The sequence below is a fragment of the Onychostruthus taczanowskii genome, unplaced genomic scaffold, assembly GCF_017590055.1.
Source record: "Onychostruthus taczanowskii isolate IOZ18803 unplaced genomic scaffold, ASM1759005v1 scaffold2, whole genome shotgun sequence".
Taxonomy (NCBI): Eukaryota; Metazoa; Chordata; class Aves; order Passeriformes; family Passeridae; genus Onychostruthus; species Onychostruthus taczanowskii.
In genome coordinates this window covers 7,190,133-7,207,058 of record NW_024499239.1, presented here as the reverse complement: position 1 = coordinate 7,207,058, position 16,926 = coordinate 7,190,133, and the positions used below count along the sequence as shown (strand labels likewise).

The following is a 16,926-nucleotide window of genomic DNA, read 5'->3' as shown; positions in this document are numbered from 1 at the left end:
GCAGGGAGTCTACAAAGAAAGAGAACAGAGAAAAATAAAACAAATGAAATTTTTAGCCTTTTGTTTTAACCTCTCAAATTAATTCTTAAGTTCATTTAAAATGAAGAGTGCATTTCCAAGGCACACCAAAAAATTTAAAAAAAAAAAAAAAAAAGCTTTTACAATGAGAAAGGAGTTGGAACAGAATACCACAATATTATTTGTTTTAAAGAGCAGAACAGAAAGTTCATGAAAGGTATCCTTAGCCATGCCTCTCCATTGAGCTGGTGGGCATTCCCTGCCTCGGTGGCCAAAAAGATCCAGAGGAGAGGATGATGAAACACAGAAGTAACATCAGTCAGTGTCTAGAGAGTGACTTTCCATGCAAGCCTTTCTTGTTTCCATGCTGTGCTAAGGCCAGGTTGATAAAAGGTGTTGAAGAGCAGCTAAAGGCACTCTGGAAAAAACAAAACACCGAAGCAACAGGAGTCGAGAGGAACGCAACTGGAAGTGTTTGCAAACCCTGCCAGGAGCATCATGACCACTGTAAAATCACAAGGCAAAGGAAAAATGCTCCTGAGCACACGATATTCAAAGCCTGTAACAGCTTAGGCTGCCAGGCTGCTAATTCCTGAAGTTTGAAAGCTCTTAAACAATCTGTTGACTAGTCTTTCAAGGAGAAATAGCCTGGCACTCACTCCAAGTCTTTTCTTCACTTAACCATTCATAATAAAAGAAGAGTTCACCTGCGTGTAAACCAACAACCAGCCAGAGGAATTTCCCTCCAGCCAGCTCCTGGATGTCACACGATTCCTGTAGATGTATCTACAGTGCTAGTTATCTTTTACATGATCAAACACTAGATTGCAGCTGGCACTTTGAACACCACTGCTAAGAATCCAGGTGGAGAAATTTCCCCAGGGACTACAGAAAGCAAGGCCTTAAGGGCACCTATATCTCAAATCTGACTCAGTAAGAAAAGATAGAGATGTGTAACTATTTTACTACCAACTGAACAACATTACTCAAGCCACCTCCCCCTCCACTTTTTCCCCCAAAACACATAAGCACAATTACCAAGTATTTGAAATATGTAGGAATCCTTACACAAACTAGACCTTAGAGCATATGTCAAATTCCCAAGCACTGCCAATGTAGACAGATCCTTTTGTGATTAAGCACAAAGAAGTTATGCAGGAACTGAAGACAGGCATCTTCATGGCAGATACACAACATTCATAACGCCTTTGTTCTGGTGTCTTGCAATACAAATAATTTTATTGGTCGCTAAATACTATGTTTCCATATAATTTTAAAATTGTTCCACAATAAAGTGTTTTTCTCAATATAATGCTTTCCTCTACCAACACTAAAAACACTACTTAAGTAAGACAGTTTAATATGACCTTAATAGAGAATGAGGTGAATTTAACAGCAACCTTTAATTATTTGCTTGGGGCAGGGGGGGAAATGAGAACTAATCAGCCCCACTGAACTTTCCTATCCATTTCAACCTGGGGGGAAGTTTTAGAGCAGGAAAGTGTTTGTTAATCTTTCTCTCTATTTCTGGTCACACAGGGACATGAGCAATGCTACTACAGGTTACCCACCGGGGAGGGAGGTGTTCTGCCCTAACTGCAGTTAAAAGGTACGTCTGTACAGAGAAACCTCAAATAACACTGCAAGTTCACATCTGCCTTGGCAGGGAGCAAAACACAAAAAGGGAAACAGGGAGAGATGTTTATGGTCTAACCAAGCACAGCAGAGTGAAATATCAAACAGCACATATGCTTCCAGCTCCTCTGCTCTGTGCCACAGCCTCCCTGCTCCCCTTGCATCATGTACAAAACCCAATTTTGTAATTGTCTGTTGCTGTGCTCCTGCCTTCCACACAAAGCCATGCTTTTTTTGAATGCTGCACTGTATCAAACCCACTGCAGTCAGTAAAGCATTGCAAAACACTTTTGAGTCCAAACACAGCTACTCTACTTCACAACATACTGCAGATTGTTTTAGAAGGGGAGGAAAGAAAAAAAGCGAAGTCAATAAATCTTTAGCTTAAGGCAATTTTACCTTGTGTTTTGCAGCTGCTCTATAGCAAAAATTGTGCTTTATAGCAAGAATTAGGGGAATATGTTCAATTAAAGCATATCTTGATCTCAAAATATCACCAATCTGAATCAAACTCCAGTCCCCCCTCATCAGAGAAGTAGTTTCTCATGGGTTGTGGATATATATAATTTTTTTAAAGTACCAGCTGAAACACCAGGACTAAAAGCATATCTCTGAAAAACAATCCTGAAACTACAAAGGTCTCACTGTCTGCCAGGGAAGAACATCAGAAACGTGCTCCAACCTGGCTGATGCTTGGACACTGTCAGCCTAAAGCCAAAGCATTCAGAGCCAGATACTTCAAGGAAGAGCAAAGCTGTGTCCGCACTCTTCGCTGTGCAATGACCCAACGTCAAGACTCAGCGTCCAGTGTGGGGAAGAAGAGGAAAGATTTTGTATGAACAAAGTGACACAGCTTTCAAACATGATTCGGGGCCCACTTATATCAGAGGGAAGTACTTCAGCACATTTATTCTACTAACACCAGTAGGCCAAAATCAAAGTACTGAAGATGTTAAAGTACTGCCTAAAATGCAGAAGTAAAGCCAAAGGAACCACATATTGCTAAGAGAAATGAACAAATATTACCCTGGCAGGTAAAAACGTTTTCCCAGAACATCAAAACCCCTGTCATAACTTAATAGCAGTTATCCATAGTCAACCCAAGCTATTCAGATTCAAAGGCTTTTTAAGAATTTTGGAAACAACATCTTTTAAAGAATTAAGAATGCACAATGCCATATTTAACTGCTGGCCACGAGTGACTCAAAATTAACACTTCTCCTCCATCTTCTCTTACTCATGCCAATTACAATGGTTATTCAGAATCAGCATACCATCCATCAGTAACAAGGGTAGCAAATGCTTTCCTTTAGGCAGGAAAAACTCACTTTCTACACTGTTCTTTGAATCTAACACATAGATAAGGATAGGTCTTACCACATGTATTAAAGGTTCGCTACTGACTGTCTATATAAAATCTTGAACTGCTGCCATAAAGATTTTAAATACAGTAGAGTATTTAGAGAAGCAAACTGTCATTCCTGCTCTAACATCTTCTCTGTCAACCTTACAGAGCTGCCTTGATTTGCCATGCAGATCTGCAAGGAACAAGAAGAGACACTCCTTGGATCATCACTCCCTGTCTTCATGGGCTGAAGATGGTAGCCCACAACTTACATACCATGAACCGGGGAGAGCTGAGAGCAGGGAAATCCTAGCACTGCTCCTAGGACTGCCCATCCTTCTCCACCGCTGAGTTCAAAGATACAAATCACTTACACACCGTAATGCTACACTGACACTTAAAAACATCAGGGAGTGTTTCAGGTCACATACACCACAACTGTGAACTTTATAAATTCAGATAATGATAGTATTTAATAAATACTATTTATTTCTATACTAAATATAGGATTAAATACTAATGATAGTATTTAACAAATACTATTTTTATTTCTATATTGTACAACCTTCTGTATTTAACACACTGTTATTATAATTATGTATGCAGTGAAGACCTTGCCAAAGCTTCTGCAACAAGAAACACCAAACTCTGCTGAAGCTTTTGGAATTCACCTCCGAACAGCCAAATAGGAAGTTGCCACCACAGTTTGGGAAACCATATAGCCACAAGCAGTTCAAAGCCAGGAACTGTAGAGCATTTCTCCCTTTTCCCAGGCTGAGCAAGCCAGTCCAGTCATTCTTTGTGCCACTTCCAAAGACAATTAGCAAAATCTTGTTTCAGTTAGCTTTTCCAGAGCTATAAGCACAAAGAGCACTGTACAGCTTCAGAAAGAAGAGGTGAGATCAAAAACATCAGGGAAGGGAGAGACCAGATAAAGCAAGGGACAAGAAATCCCAAAATGTGTCCCCCCCCAAAATGCTGAGTACTATGTGGGGTAAAGCCAACGCTTGTGTTCAGAACAAGGAACATTCTTACAACAAGTTGGATTTCAAACTATCTTTCTCACTTCTCATTATTAAAATGATTAATTTTTTCCCAGAGAAGAACTCTACAGTACACTGTATGATGGCTCCACTTCTTCAGTATAAGGGTTTGGTCTATCTGTACACATCTGCAATATCTTATTTAGTACTAGTAAGACTAATGCATCTCTTGAGCACTTCTAACTTCTGGTTGACAATTTTTTTTGGCAACATCCCACCCCTAGTCTTCCTCAATCTAGGGATCTCCTTTGCTCTTCTATTGTTTCCCCTTTAATACAACTCTTAACTGCTTTGTAACTCAAATGACTGCCATAACAAATGTTTTATTAAAGACCAGATGAAATAAAAATATTTATCCTGACTCACATCTTAAGGTAGAAAAAGAAAAAGGGTCATTTACTCTGACATATTCCACTAACAGATTAACTTATGTTGCATTTTGTCCCATTTTCCATACATGGATTTAACAATTCTTTCCTTTAATATCTGTTTTAAAACTTAACAGTCTGACTGCTTCTTCTGTAAACACACACTGTGCTTCAAAGACACCAGGGCCGTTATCACTTTGGAAAATAAGTAACTTTTACATGTTTATATTCTATTTGAACCAAATAAAGAAATATGCAAAGAATGAAAACACAATACTTCATTGCTCAGAGATTAAAAAAAACCAACAAACAAAAATACCCAAAAACCCATGAAGTTCTCTTTCACAGAGTCTACAAGAAAGACGGAGAAGACGATATAATGCCAGAAAAAGGGAAATGGCTTCAAACCAAAAGACAGCAGGTTTAGAGTAGATATTAGGAAGAAATTCTCTATTGTGAGTGTGGTGAGGAATTGGAACACTTTGCCCAGAGATCCTGTGAATATCCCATCCCTGGGGAGGTATTCAAGGCAGGCTGGATGGGGCTCTGAGCAACCTGCTCTAGTGAAAGGTGTCCCTGCCCATGGCTGGGGGTTGGAACAAGACTTCTGAGGTCCCTTCCAACCCAAGCCATTCTATGATTCTATACAGAGAATAAAAAATATCATTAGTCACCCAAGAAAATAACAGCTTTTCCTCCAGCTTCAGTTTCACTTACTCCAAGAAGCAGCAGTCTGCTGAGAAGGAGAAATTCAAAGTTTGTGTTTTCCCTCCCAATAAGAAAAGTCATCTCAAGGAAAGCTACATTTTTTGCAACAAAATATACCTATTAATTTCTGTTCTTTACAAAATACCTAGTATAGAGCAACAGCAATGCTATCTCTGTAACCACCAGTAACCACCAACACTGGGAATTAGTCAAGCAACTAATTGCAGACAAGCACAATTATGTCACAGGCCTTGAGAGGTGTTAAGTCACTCCCTGCTGGGGAAGAGGCACGTGAGACCTTTCAGCTCAGTTGGAGGCTTGCAGTGCTCATCCTCAGAAATCCCACACTGCTGCACTGAGATAACAAGCATATGTTTGTACAAAGGGGTCACTGATGTGAAATTAAGCCACCAAATTTCAACCAATTTTGATACCTGAGAGTGTGGGATTTAATTCACTGGAGTAAAGGTTCTACTGCTTTCATATTCTAAGTTTAGTTGGGCAGCAATTTATGCTCTCTGTGCTGAAAGGTTACATACACATGACAGTCTTAATAACAGTCACTCAAAAATTCACAGAAAAAAATCCCAGTACTGTTGTCACTATGCCTGCCTGGATGCACAGGCAGGCTGTAATCACTCTTTTATAGCACTGAAAAGTGTGGCACACAGGTAATTAAAGCATCAGAGGTCCTTAATATTAATAATAATAATATGATCCCACATCTGATGGTTGGCTGCAGCTTAATGAAACAGAAGAGCAATGAATGATTTACACAAAACCAGGATGGAGGCTAAAAATAAGATTTGTTTCCTCTAGACAAAGACAGAAGGACCTAAGTGATAATGATTACCTGTGAATAATCAGGAAAATATATAATCTGTGATAAAAGCAATCTCAAAGTGTCTAGTATACCATCATCACTTCTAGCTCCAATTTTTATCCTCAAGGGAAAAAAAAAAGAATCTACTAGTTTCTTTTCTATTACCATTGGCCCTACACAGAAAATTATTATGGTAATTACTCCTTCTTTTAAAAAGCAGCTTTTATTTTTCTTAATATCTTCTTCTGTCCTTATAATATGGGCCAACAGTCAATTGCCATCTCACAGGAGTAAAGTCCAAGACATGCCACTTGCTGAGTGGTGGCATCAACAGACTTCCTTTGGCAACACAATCACTGGTGACATGCTACTTGCTTACAGTTTTCAGCTCAAAAAATTAATACAGTTTAAGAAACTCATCTATCACAATCAGTATTTGGGGGGAAGCCCCATCAGTGTGGTAGGACCTAAGCATCTACCTAACAATTTCATTTAGAATGCAGGAAAAAAAAAAAATCACAAGACTTGCTGTTCTCCCTCCTCCCCTTCCATGGTGATTCGTTTCTGAAGACAAACTTCTCATTTCTAACATACATTAAATGTTTATGCTTGCCTGACTCGATGGGGAAAGGAAAGCACAAAGAGTAACTGGGTCAAGGGTGTAACTATCAAAAGTTGTATCAATGTGGTGAATCCAGGTGACAACAGAAGAACCAGAAGATCTAAAAATTTCTGTTGGCATGCTATTTCTTAACTTTGTACTCAGAGCACCTAATTTGAAAAGCACTTTGCTTTTTCTCTTCAAAGATAAATGTTTTAAGAAAAAGGTTGTTTTAAACACAGATATTGTTATACCATGAAAAAGCATGGAGAAAATGAGGGAAATGAGCATGTAAAAGCCTCCTAGCACTACCTCTCTTTGTCATTTGAATCTGACAATATTTTGTGATCTTAATTCTGACAATAAGCTGCTGTTCTAAAGTAAGCTCAGTTTCTGAAGCTATCCCCAGTGACCCTTAAGATAACAGCACTAGAGATAGACTTCCCAGTAGAGCTGCCTTTTTTTTTAAATGCTCCCCATCAGAGTGTATCCAACCCACACTGCCATTTCACTACAGTGCTTTGCCTCTGTGTGCTCTGCCTCAGCAGACACTCAGCAAAACCAATCTATTTCACCTGCATTACTTCACCTTGTAAAATTGTGATGTGCTCTTCACACACAAAAGTCCATTGCTTCAAATTGAAACATTTTATCACGTTTAATATATTCTGTTGCTTTCTAGTTATGGCTAAAAACCTCGACAACACCCATTTGAAAAGTACCAATAATTTTACTACCATTTGCTGTATGCTGTGCAGATACCATTGAGGTAAGAAAGTATTAGCCTCCACAAGAGTCAAGGATTCCTGTGTGCACTGCCCTGTTTCAAAGAAGTTCTTTCACCCACAGCTTCTGACAGAGGTAGAAACATGGCTAATCAATGAGCCTGTCACACTTAACTTACAAGCCTTTGGAAAATTTTTTAATCATCCACTTTTACCAACCAGCTGTGGCTACTTGACAAGCTTTGCACATAGTCTCTCATGGCCTATTAAAACTCCCTGGTGTGCTGTGAAAGCATTTGAGGTAGCTTGTGCTTCTGAATTAGAGATAATAAAAGCTACAGACACTACTATATTAGGAATAACCAAGAAAATGTAGAGGAACATAGCTCGTATGTGAAACCCCCATGTGGAAACTTCAGTTTCTGCAAAACAAAAAAACAATTATTTTCAAATTTGCTTACTTAGAATCTTACAGGACAAACCCTGGCCTGTCCTTGAAACAGACAAGGAGAAGAAAAAAAAAAAGAAACCTAGAAAACATTTTAAAATGCATTTTTTTTTTTGTACTTAGCAGAGACTATGCCTCCCCACTGCTCCACAGAAGAGTTTTATATCCAGGTTAGTGTCTAACTCTGTGCAAGTGACTTAGGTTTATTTTACTATTTATTTACATCATCTAGCTCCTCTGTGTAATCAAAATTCCTCTTCATCTATTTATGTACCAGCCCCTGCCTCCATCTGAGTCCTCTGGCAGGTGCCTTTCCTGAGTCTGTCTTTGGGAGCCCTAGTATCTTCTTTTTGGAATTGCAGGATATGTGTGTCACTCTCCTCAGAGCATCTCCTCTGTCAATTTTTAAAATCTATCAAAATTCAGTTTCATCCTCTACTATCAAGGATCTAGAATTTCAACACATCCTTTCAAGCTCACCTTGTGCAAGGAGAAGCCATAACAGCACATTGCATCTACCTATGCTTAAAATATTTGCTTGCAACCTCAGCTCAAAGAACAACCCCAGAATGGGGAAAGCACAGCTCCCTGCTTGAACACTGTCTGCCTGCACTCAGCAGCAGGAAAAACTCAGGACAGGCTCACACTGTGTGCCAAGCAAGAGTGCTCTAGCAGAACTCTGGACATGCTCACACTGTGTGCCACAGAAGAGCTCTCTAGGACAGCCTGGTGACTCTGTGCCAAAAGTATCCACCCTGTACTCTGAGAGAACTAATGACACTAGAACAAACATCTGCAGCCTGTGAATTTTCCACCCCTGTACTGCAGAAAAGGCAGTACAGGCAGCAGAAGCTAAAGCTCAACACTAGCTAGGTTTGAAGTCAGATCAGCATGTCCTGAATCAGCCCTGCACTGTCCAGTCTTGGTTTTACAACCAGCATGTTGTGTGGGATGGCAGTCTTATTTTAAACCTTTGCATATGTGTTATTTAACCCACAGATTTAAAACAACCTGGGGACTTACAGACATGAACCTTAACACCTTTCAAGGAGTAATAGGATTTATCAGGCCAAAAATTAAGGGGTTGCAAATGCAAATTTCTGATTTATAGCAGAAGCTCAGATTTCCTCATTTAAGTCCTAGTGCAAGCTGGGATACCAGATCAAGTGCTATTTTTTCCAGCTCTATATTTACACTTCAAGGACTATGTAGAAGCACAGAGCAGAAGCAAAAATTCAGCTAAAAGCCTCAATTGTGAGCCTTTTGGGGGAGGTTCAGAGAAGTTTGGGTTACATGTCTTCAGGTTTTCAAAGCAGTATAGATCTAGACATCCATCACAACTCAAGGAAGGAGGACCCAAACTTTAAATTTAGGAAAATAATAGCTTTACCTTGCATATGCACAAAAGCTTAGAAAAGCATTGAGAAAAGGAGGGTTTCTCTTCTGCTCTAGCAGGAGGTGCAGCTGAAGAATTTCAGCCTCACCCATGCAAAATTAGATATTTATTTTGGATAAATCCCACAGAATGTTTTCCGCCCAGCCAGCACTCCTACCTGCTGGTTTGGCAGCAGCAAAGGCAGGCTCTGTGCTGCAGGATGGCAGGCAGCCAGCCACCAACTCTTGGGCCTCTCCAGACTGGCAGGGTAGACTGCTCAGGAAGCCTCAGAGTTACTGCAAGGCAAGGACAGTGACAGCTCTCAGCTGCCACATCTCGGAGGCTACAAGGGTCACCAGAGCCTCTGCTACCAGGGAAACAGCAAATTTAGGGATGTACCTTGCCATACCCTGCCTGCCAGCTGTTCCCTTCCCTGGAATATGTGCACATACATTGGAAAGGAGGGAGAACAAACATCACCTCCTGACTTGCTGGTTGGACCAGGGAAGCACTGAGGAATCCCCGTTTTCTGCCTAAAAACAAGCAAGTAAAACCATGGCACATCATTGTATGTGTTCCTACACTGTCTGGCCAAAACCACAGCATGGAGACTGTATTTCAGAACCAACATGCAACATATGCTGGCTGAGTTTTAGCCCAAGGCAAGATAGAAAACAGAAATGTGACTCCTGCCTGAGGAACAAATCTTTAACCATGCCCTGAGGATCCCATGACTTCAGAATTTTCTTGGCATCAAGCCTCACTGACATCCCTCAGAGTCTCCCAACTGCCCCTCTTGTTCCCCTTCCCCACACAGACCTCTCACTGAGAATTCCTGAATTTTCTGTGATCTGCCGTCAAGAGTTACACTTTAGTGCAAGGGCATCACAATATTGACATGCTGTTAGGCTTAAGCCATTAAGCCAGGGAACACTTAAGCCATTTCCCTGACAAACAGCACCATCTTTATCACATTAGGACATATCTATATTGGTTTTCAGAAAAGAATTACTGGTCCCTCAATGCTGATATGCTCTACCAGAAAGCTTCCTATATTTTGGCAGATACAGAATCATGATTTTTACCCATGTTTAAACCATACTTGCAAAAGAAAATATACAGGATATTTCACTGAAAAAGTTTACACATGTCAGTGCTGAGATAACAGCATACAAATATTATAAAAATAAGGTTAAAACACACATGCATAATTAAGCATTGTTTGTTAGCAGCTCTTGGATATGCTTACATAATAACACATGCTTAAAGCCAACATTTTGTGTTACTTCCATAGCCTTTGTTAGTCATCTTAAGAACCTGCATACAAAGTTATCTAACAATAAGTCCAATCTCAAACGTTTCTGAGAAGCAAACTTCAAATTATTAAAAATATGGGTTTTTTCTAATGTTTCTCTTTTCAAATACACAAGTATCATCAAACATTTTTGCTAAATTGGAGAACTTCTTAAGAGAATAAATGTCAAACTTCTCAAACAAAAAAATTAAAAATCTTGTTTGTCTGAGTACATGTATCTTTTCATATACAGCTGTGTTAAAGCATTCCCTTTACTGATGGCTCTTGTGCTGTTTTACTGTTTTCTTGAATTACAGTGGGGGGAAAAGAGAGAGGGAAGGAAAGAAGAGGGAAAAAAAAAGAAGAAAAAGGCAAGCAGACTCCCACATGACTCGAAAAATATGAGTTATTTCCCAACGTGCCACTCCACCGGAGTGCCTGATCTGGTGAGATCTCACATTCTCCCCAAAGGTTTTACACCCAGATGGGTATCGGGAAAAAAAAACCAACAAAAAAACACCAAAACCCCCACGAACAAAATACCATGGAGATCTGCCTCTCCTGCTCACATAGGAGGCATGCAGGATGGCAAGGAGACAAGATCATCACATAGTGCTGAAGGTTTTCTTAATGCCATGTGCATCCCAAACACCCAGGCTGACTACTGTATTTACTTCCAGATGAACCTTGCTGTAAGTTCATAGATTTATTTTATACATATTTGTACGTATCTCCAACTCGCACAATGTAATTAAATTTTCTTTCCATTATGCCGCATTTAAATCCCAATTTGATCTGTCAAGTGCCAAGTTCTCCACAGGAGAGCATTCCTCCTCCTTATTTCTCTTCCTTGCAGCTCCCTTTCATGTTTCATGGTGGTTCTCTGCACAGCTTTCTCCATAGCTACACAATTCAACACCTTACTAAGAAATATCTCTTCCTAACAATAAACTTCTTTGCAAATAGAATTAACAGGGCAAATGTAAACACAAGAGCAAGGAATTAGTTGCCATATTTACCCAAACCATTGCTTACACTTCCTTATGAAGTGGAAGCAGTAGTTTGGGTAAATGAAATTCTATATTACATACATAGGACAGCTTAAGGTCAAGCTCCTCATTTGCTGCAGCTGGCCTGTAGGAACCCTGCAGCATCTCCCTTCAATTCATCTGAGAAATTATACTTACAAGGTTTCCAACAAAGTCTTAACTAACTTGTGGCAATAACAATCACGCTAATGACTGCCATTTAATAACTGTTTGGAGGGCTTCCTATCCTAAGAACACTGCAAAGAAAAGATATGTTTCTACAACAGATGACAACAACAAAATATATAAAGCTTATGGTAGCTTCTTCTGTTAAAAGAAGTTAATTCATAAAGGTAAGGGACATTAATGCCTGTCAATTTCCTTCTTTTTGGATTCTGTCCTTCACACACAGTAATTACATCGGGAAACCTCCCTCCATAACCAACTAATGGACATAAGGAAAAAATCAGTTGTGACTAAGAGAGTACTGCGTGAAACTTATTTTAACACCAACATTAAATCCAAATGGTATTTTTAAATACATCATCTACACTTGAAACCTGCATTAGTACTCTAGAAATGTTCCTTTTGGTGCCTTTGAAAATTAAACCGCACTTGCACTAAAGGCAAAGAAAAATGAACTTCCAACAAAACAACTGAACACACTGCAAAATTGCTTAAAAGCATATCACAGTGAAGCATGACTAGTGCTTCCAGGAGGGTTTTCCCAAAGGCAGACAGAGCTGATACTTTGTCTGACAGGGTATATTATCTAGGGTGCAATGTAATCCAGCAAGGAAGACAAAGGAAAAAAAGATGCCCGTTAAGTCTTCTACAGAAAATAAAAACAGCCAAACAGTAATAAATCACTGAGATGTAACTCCATTTTGGCATAGCTACAGGAGGATACAACTGAGATTTTAGTGGAGGTTTTTAAATTGTGAAGGCAGACAGATTAAACTGTCAAATACAAGTCTGCCAGGAGTTTGCTTAAAGTACTTTACAGCCATAGCAGTATTCATAAGTTAAAACAAACCAGAGCTACAGACACTGGCTATCTGGGACTGAGATCAGAAGAAAAATTAGCATATTTTATTCTCTAGGAAACCTCCCTCTGTCACATATTACTTTCAATGCACTACTACTCAAGTTAGTAGTTTACATTCATGAATTCCTAGACTGAACTGCATCCGACTTCATTCATCTGAGATCAGTGCTCAGTATCAAATACAGCAAAGACTACTCATAAAGGCACATATTTGCGTCTAGTTAATCATCCTAATTGGTATGCAGACCACTTCAAAAATGCACTAATCAGTGTTACACTCAGATGCAGGGTTTGTTCAGCAGTAAAAGTCATGATCTAAACACTTAACCAAACAAATATCACATTTTCAGGGAAGACTGGAGCTCAGCACGTTTCAGTTAAAGAAAAAAATTATTTTAACATTGGGAGACAGAACTTTTGAGGCTGACCTTAAATCTCCAGCTAAATCGAGTTTCATTGTTTTAAGGCATAAAGAAATCCACTTTCTTTAACAAGGTTAACTGGCTATCCTGAGAGTGAAGGAGGCCAGGTGTCTGCTGTCCTGGTCAGGGCAGACTCCTACACTCATTTCCCATCACCTTGCTGCAGGGTCTGCTCTTACACCCTTGGCAACAGACTTCAGCAACCAGAGCCTCCCAGATGAGGCACACACAAACCAGTGGTCATCAGCAATCCCAGGGCACTCTCCACAACACAATTCCCTCAAATTCTCTTGCCAGAGCTCTACAGCCTCCCACCTGTAACACCCCTTGCAGGTGAATGGAAAGAGGTAAAAGAGACAATAATCTCAGCAGGGATCCAGGGGAAGCCAAGCAGAAAGCAGGAATTCTTTTCACAGCCAGGAGCAGACCTACAGACAAGCAGCACTCCCGGCTAAAGACCATAGAGGCTGCAACAAGGTCCCAGGAGGCTGCAGACAGACCGGACAGGCATTTGGAACCAAAAGCTACCAAATGTTTTGAAAGGAAAGCTTGCACCCAACTCTGGTAGCATCAAGCTGAGAACAGCCAGAGGTTGAGACAGTATCCATAGAGGAGGTTTTGAATGAGGACATCCTATTTTTATTTTTCCTTTGACATCTGCTTACAAGGTGTCAAAAAAAAAAAAAAAAAAAAAAAAGGCTGCAGAAGACAACAGATTACAAGGAAAGCAGGCTGAAGGGTAAAAAGAATTAGGCAATTAAAGCAGGACACCACACAGAGCATTCCAAAAACACCCTCTGCTCCTTAAATCTCTGGCGACAGCACAGATCAGTGCTCTGTCCAAAGCATAATGAGACAAGGAAACAGGCACAGAGGTGCTGGGATACTGGTCACCATGAGAAGTAGTCAGGTACTGCTGACAGTCACAGTACCCATCATACAGCATCTGCAGCTGGTTGCATTCCGTGTTGCACACACAATATTTTTCAAACCAACTACAGATCTCATACAAATTCAACTACTGCAACCACCATGCCAGATAACTCAGCTGTTCTGCAGGACAACAAATGAGACAAATCCCATGCACAACTAGGTCCCCTAGACTTGTTTTCAAATTTGTTTTAACTTCATTTAATTTTGGTCTTCCAGTCACAGAATACCTTGGAGAACTGGTCTCAGTTTACACTATCTGGGTCTACTGTACATGCAGGGGTGGGGGGGGGGGGGGGGGGGGAAGGGGCAGAATTGCTGCAGTACATTTTTTAACCTGAAAGTTAATAAACTCAAGCAGCTCATATATATAGTTTCCTTTTGCACAGCTTGTACTTTAAGGAAAAGGATTTTCCATACAATTAGATGCAATTGTTAAGACAATGCATTATTTTAGAGGGGAAAAAACCTAACATGCAAAACATTTCAGAAAGCAGCCAGTAAGCCCATTGCAACCATGTAGCAATACAAGCTGTAAAGCAGGCATTTTTATACAAGTTTTGTAATGTCAGATTTTAAAAATAAGAAACACTAGCACATAAAATCTATATTAATTTAATTCAGACAAACAGTAAAGCTTTTCCTAAATTATCTCTCCTACTGCCACAGCCAAGCATACAATACAGACTTCCTCAACATAGCCTCCTGAGCCAGTTAAGGGGCTTATTCCCATTTATCCCATTTTAAGGTTGTTCTAGAACCTGAGCCCATTTAGGGAAGAAACTCTGTAAATTTGAGCTTAAGTTTATTCATGCCAGTTTATATCCATTTCCTCTCATGCCAACATTGTTCTTTAGCTTAAATAGCTCCTCTCTCCCTTTCTAGTGTTTATATCGCAGCTGTACTTGCAGACTGCAATCATATTCCTTCTCAACCTTACTTGCTAGGCTAAACAAGCCAGGCTTTCCTTGTGTTCTCAGGAATAATTGACACTGCTGTCCTCCAGCCTCAGTCTGCCCTGTCCCACCTGCAGCACAGGTGAGAGAACCCGTGGCTGGCACTCCCCAGGAGCTCACACCCATTCCACCACCGCTCCCGATGTGTCCTGGCCTCACACTCCACCACCACCTTCACCTTCTCCATAGCAGCAACCTGGCCAGTGATCAGCCAGTGCACTCAGCACATCCCTGGCTCTACTGCTCCCAGTAGTGGAGCTCCTTGCTCACAGCAGGGTACAAAGGTAGGACTTTGTGTCCCACTAGAAAGGGATGTACAGGACAGTTTGTTTTCAGCGTGGATGATTTGTTCAAGTATGACTACACATCCTGTGTCAAAGCTTGCTATCTGACGGAGATGTAATCAGCCAGTTGCTCACCACTACCCATCAACTACCAGGATTCACTTTAGTTTTTCACAACCTCTGCTAAAAAATCCTTACAGCAGGCAATCTCAAGTACTCAAATTCCCCCTTAAGCTCCTGAAGTCATCACTCTTCAGTTCAAATTCTGCAGCAGCCCTCAGGCATTTCCTAAGGAAGATTCTGTCCCTCCTGACCAATGGCACAGCTAAGTCTACTCAACACCACACCAAAAATGACCAGTTTTGTCACTGGTTTCCAACTCAGCTGCAGAACTGAAAACAAAAGGAATAATCCAGGTTTCCAAATCATGCATTTCCTCTCCTAGCAAATGATTCCCACAGTTGTAATCTACTATTTAGATGACTCTTGCTGGGAAAGGCACATTCACTCATGCTGCTTCAGAGCCAAGAATCTTCCTCTTTGTTACAACAGTTATGTTTTTTTCATAACACAGGATAAAATTACTCTTCATCCCAAAGAGTCTTCTCCAGACCTTGATTTCCCTTAGATGACAAGAAGCCCCAAAAAATACAAGTCAAAAAGTATTCCATCACACACTCATTGCTGCAAAGGAAGAACAAAAATATCCTCACTCCGCATGACTGTTCCAGGCAAGGAAATTAATCAGCCAAGATTTTGTCCCAAGGTCACCATAAGAGGATGTCTCTTCCTTTAAGTGCTAGGACATCTGCACTCTTATTTTAACTAAATGCAATTATCACAGCAGAAAATAGTTTTAAACACAAGACAGACAACTCATTGAGGCGTTCAGAAAATACCAGAGCATGAGATGGCAGGGTGACAACATGTAGGATCTAGAACAAGCTGGAGGAGCACACCTCTGAGCCAGAGGACACAGCAAACCTGCAGCAGCTCAACAGCAACCCTACCTCAGCTCCTGGGGCAACACAGCAGATCTCGGTGAAGCACTGAAACTTGCAGCAGACACTGTTACCCTGAACAAGTGACTGCAGATACCATTTACAACATACAGCTGGACGTAGAGCCAGCAGCATCCACAGCACACAAAGCCTACCAGCACATCACCACGGCAGAGTTGGGTTTTTTCCCTGGCTTTGTTATTTTGTGTTTAAATCACAGAAGTACACTTACCCTCCCTAGCAAGCAGGAGCCCAGCCAAGAATTATAAAACATTGCAAACAAGCAAGCACAGCAATGAAGTACAAATACAAACCGTTACACTTTCCATTTTATCTGTCTCTCTAGCTGCAACAAAAAGTAGCTCCGTTGCTGCCTTGAGACCCAAGCAAATCCCTGACAACTTCCAAGACGGATTCATGGGGTCCACGTTTTGTTCCGAGGACTGTATTTTCCGCACGCTCACATTTGCAGCCCCGCGCGTAACCCTCGAATACGATTTAATCACAGAGCTCAACCCGCTCTACTAATTAAAAAAAAAAAAAAAAAAAAAAAAAAAAAAAAAGGAAAGCTACTTCTACAGGCACTTTTACCATTTTTCAGGCTTTTCTGCCGCACCACCAGCGGAACAAGACCGGCTGCCGCTGCTATTCGCTGCCTGCGGGAGCAGAGCCCACGCTCGCCGCAGGCTCGGCCGGCGCTCTGCAGCAGCAGCAGCGGCAGCGCTCCTCCACACCGGGGGAAGGCAGCGGACCGCAGGCCGGCCTCGGTCCCGCACCCCCGAGACCGGGATGCGCCGGAACCGCCCCGAGCAAGGGCGGCGGGACCCTCCCCCGGCCTCACGCCCGCTCGCACCGGCGGCGGGCCGGGCGGAGC

The 16,926-nt window shown here is 41.1% G+C and overlaps 1 protein-coding gene across 7 annotated transcripts in view; it reads right to left on the bottom strand.

Annotated features, from left to right (window-relative positions):
• Nucleotides 1–16,926, bottom strand: part of APBB2 (amyloid beta precursor protein binding family B member 2) — a 166,931-nt gene that overhangs the window by 149,751 nt on the left and 254 nt on the right. Inside the window, exon 2 of one of the 7 annotated variants that reach the window (XM_041402728.1) lies at nt 16,367–16,573. The exons of 5 other annotated variants lie outside the window; for them this stretch is intronic. The gene's annotated coding sequence lies outside the window, so the exon portion shown is untranslated. Of the gene's footprint in view, nt 1–16,366; nt 16,574–16,643; nt 16,877–16,926 lie in introns of those variants that run through there. One more of the 7 variants, XM_041402729.1, reaches the window with a different exon arrangement.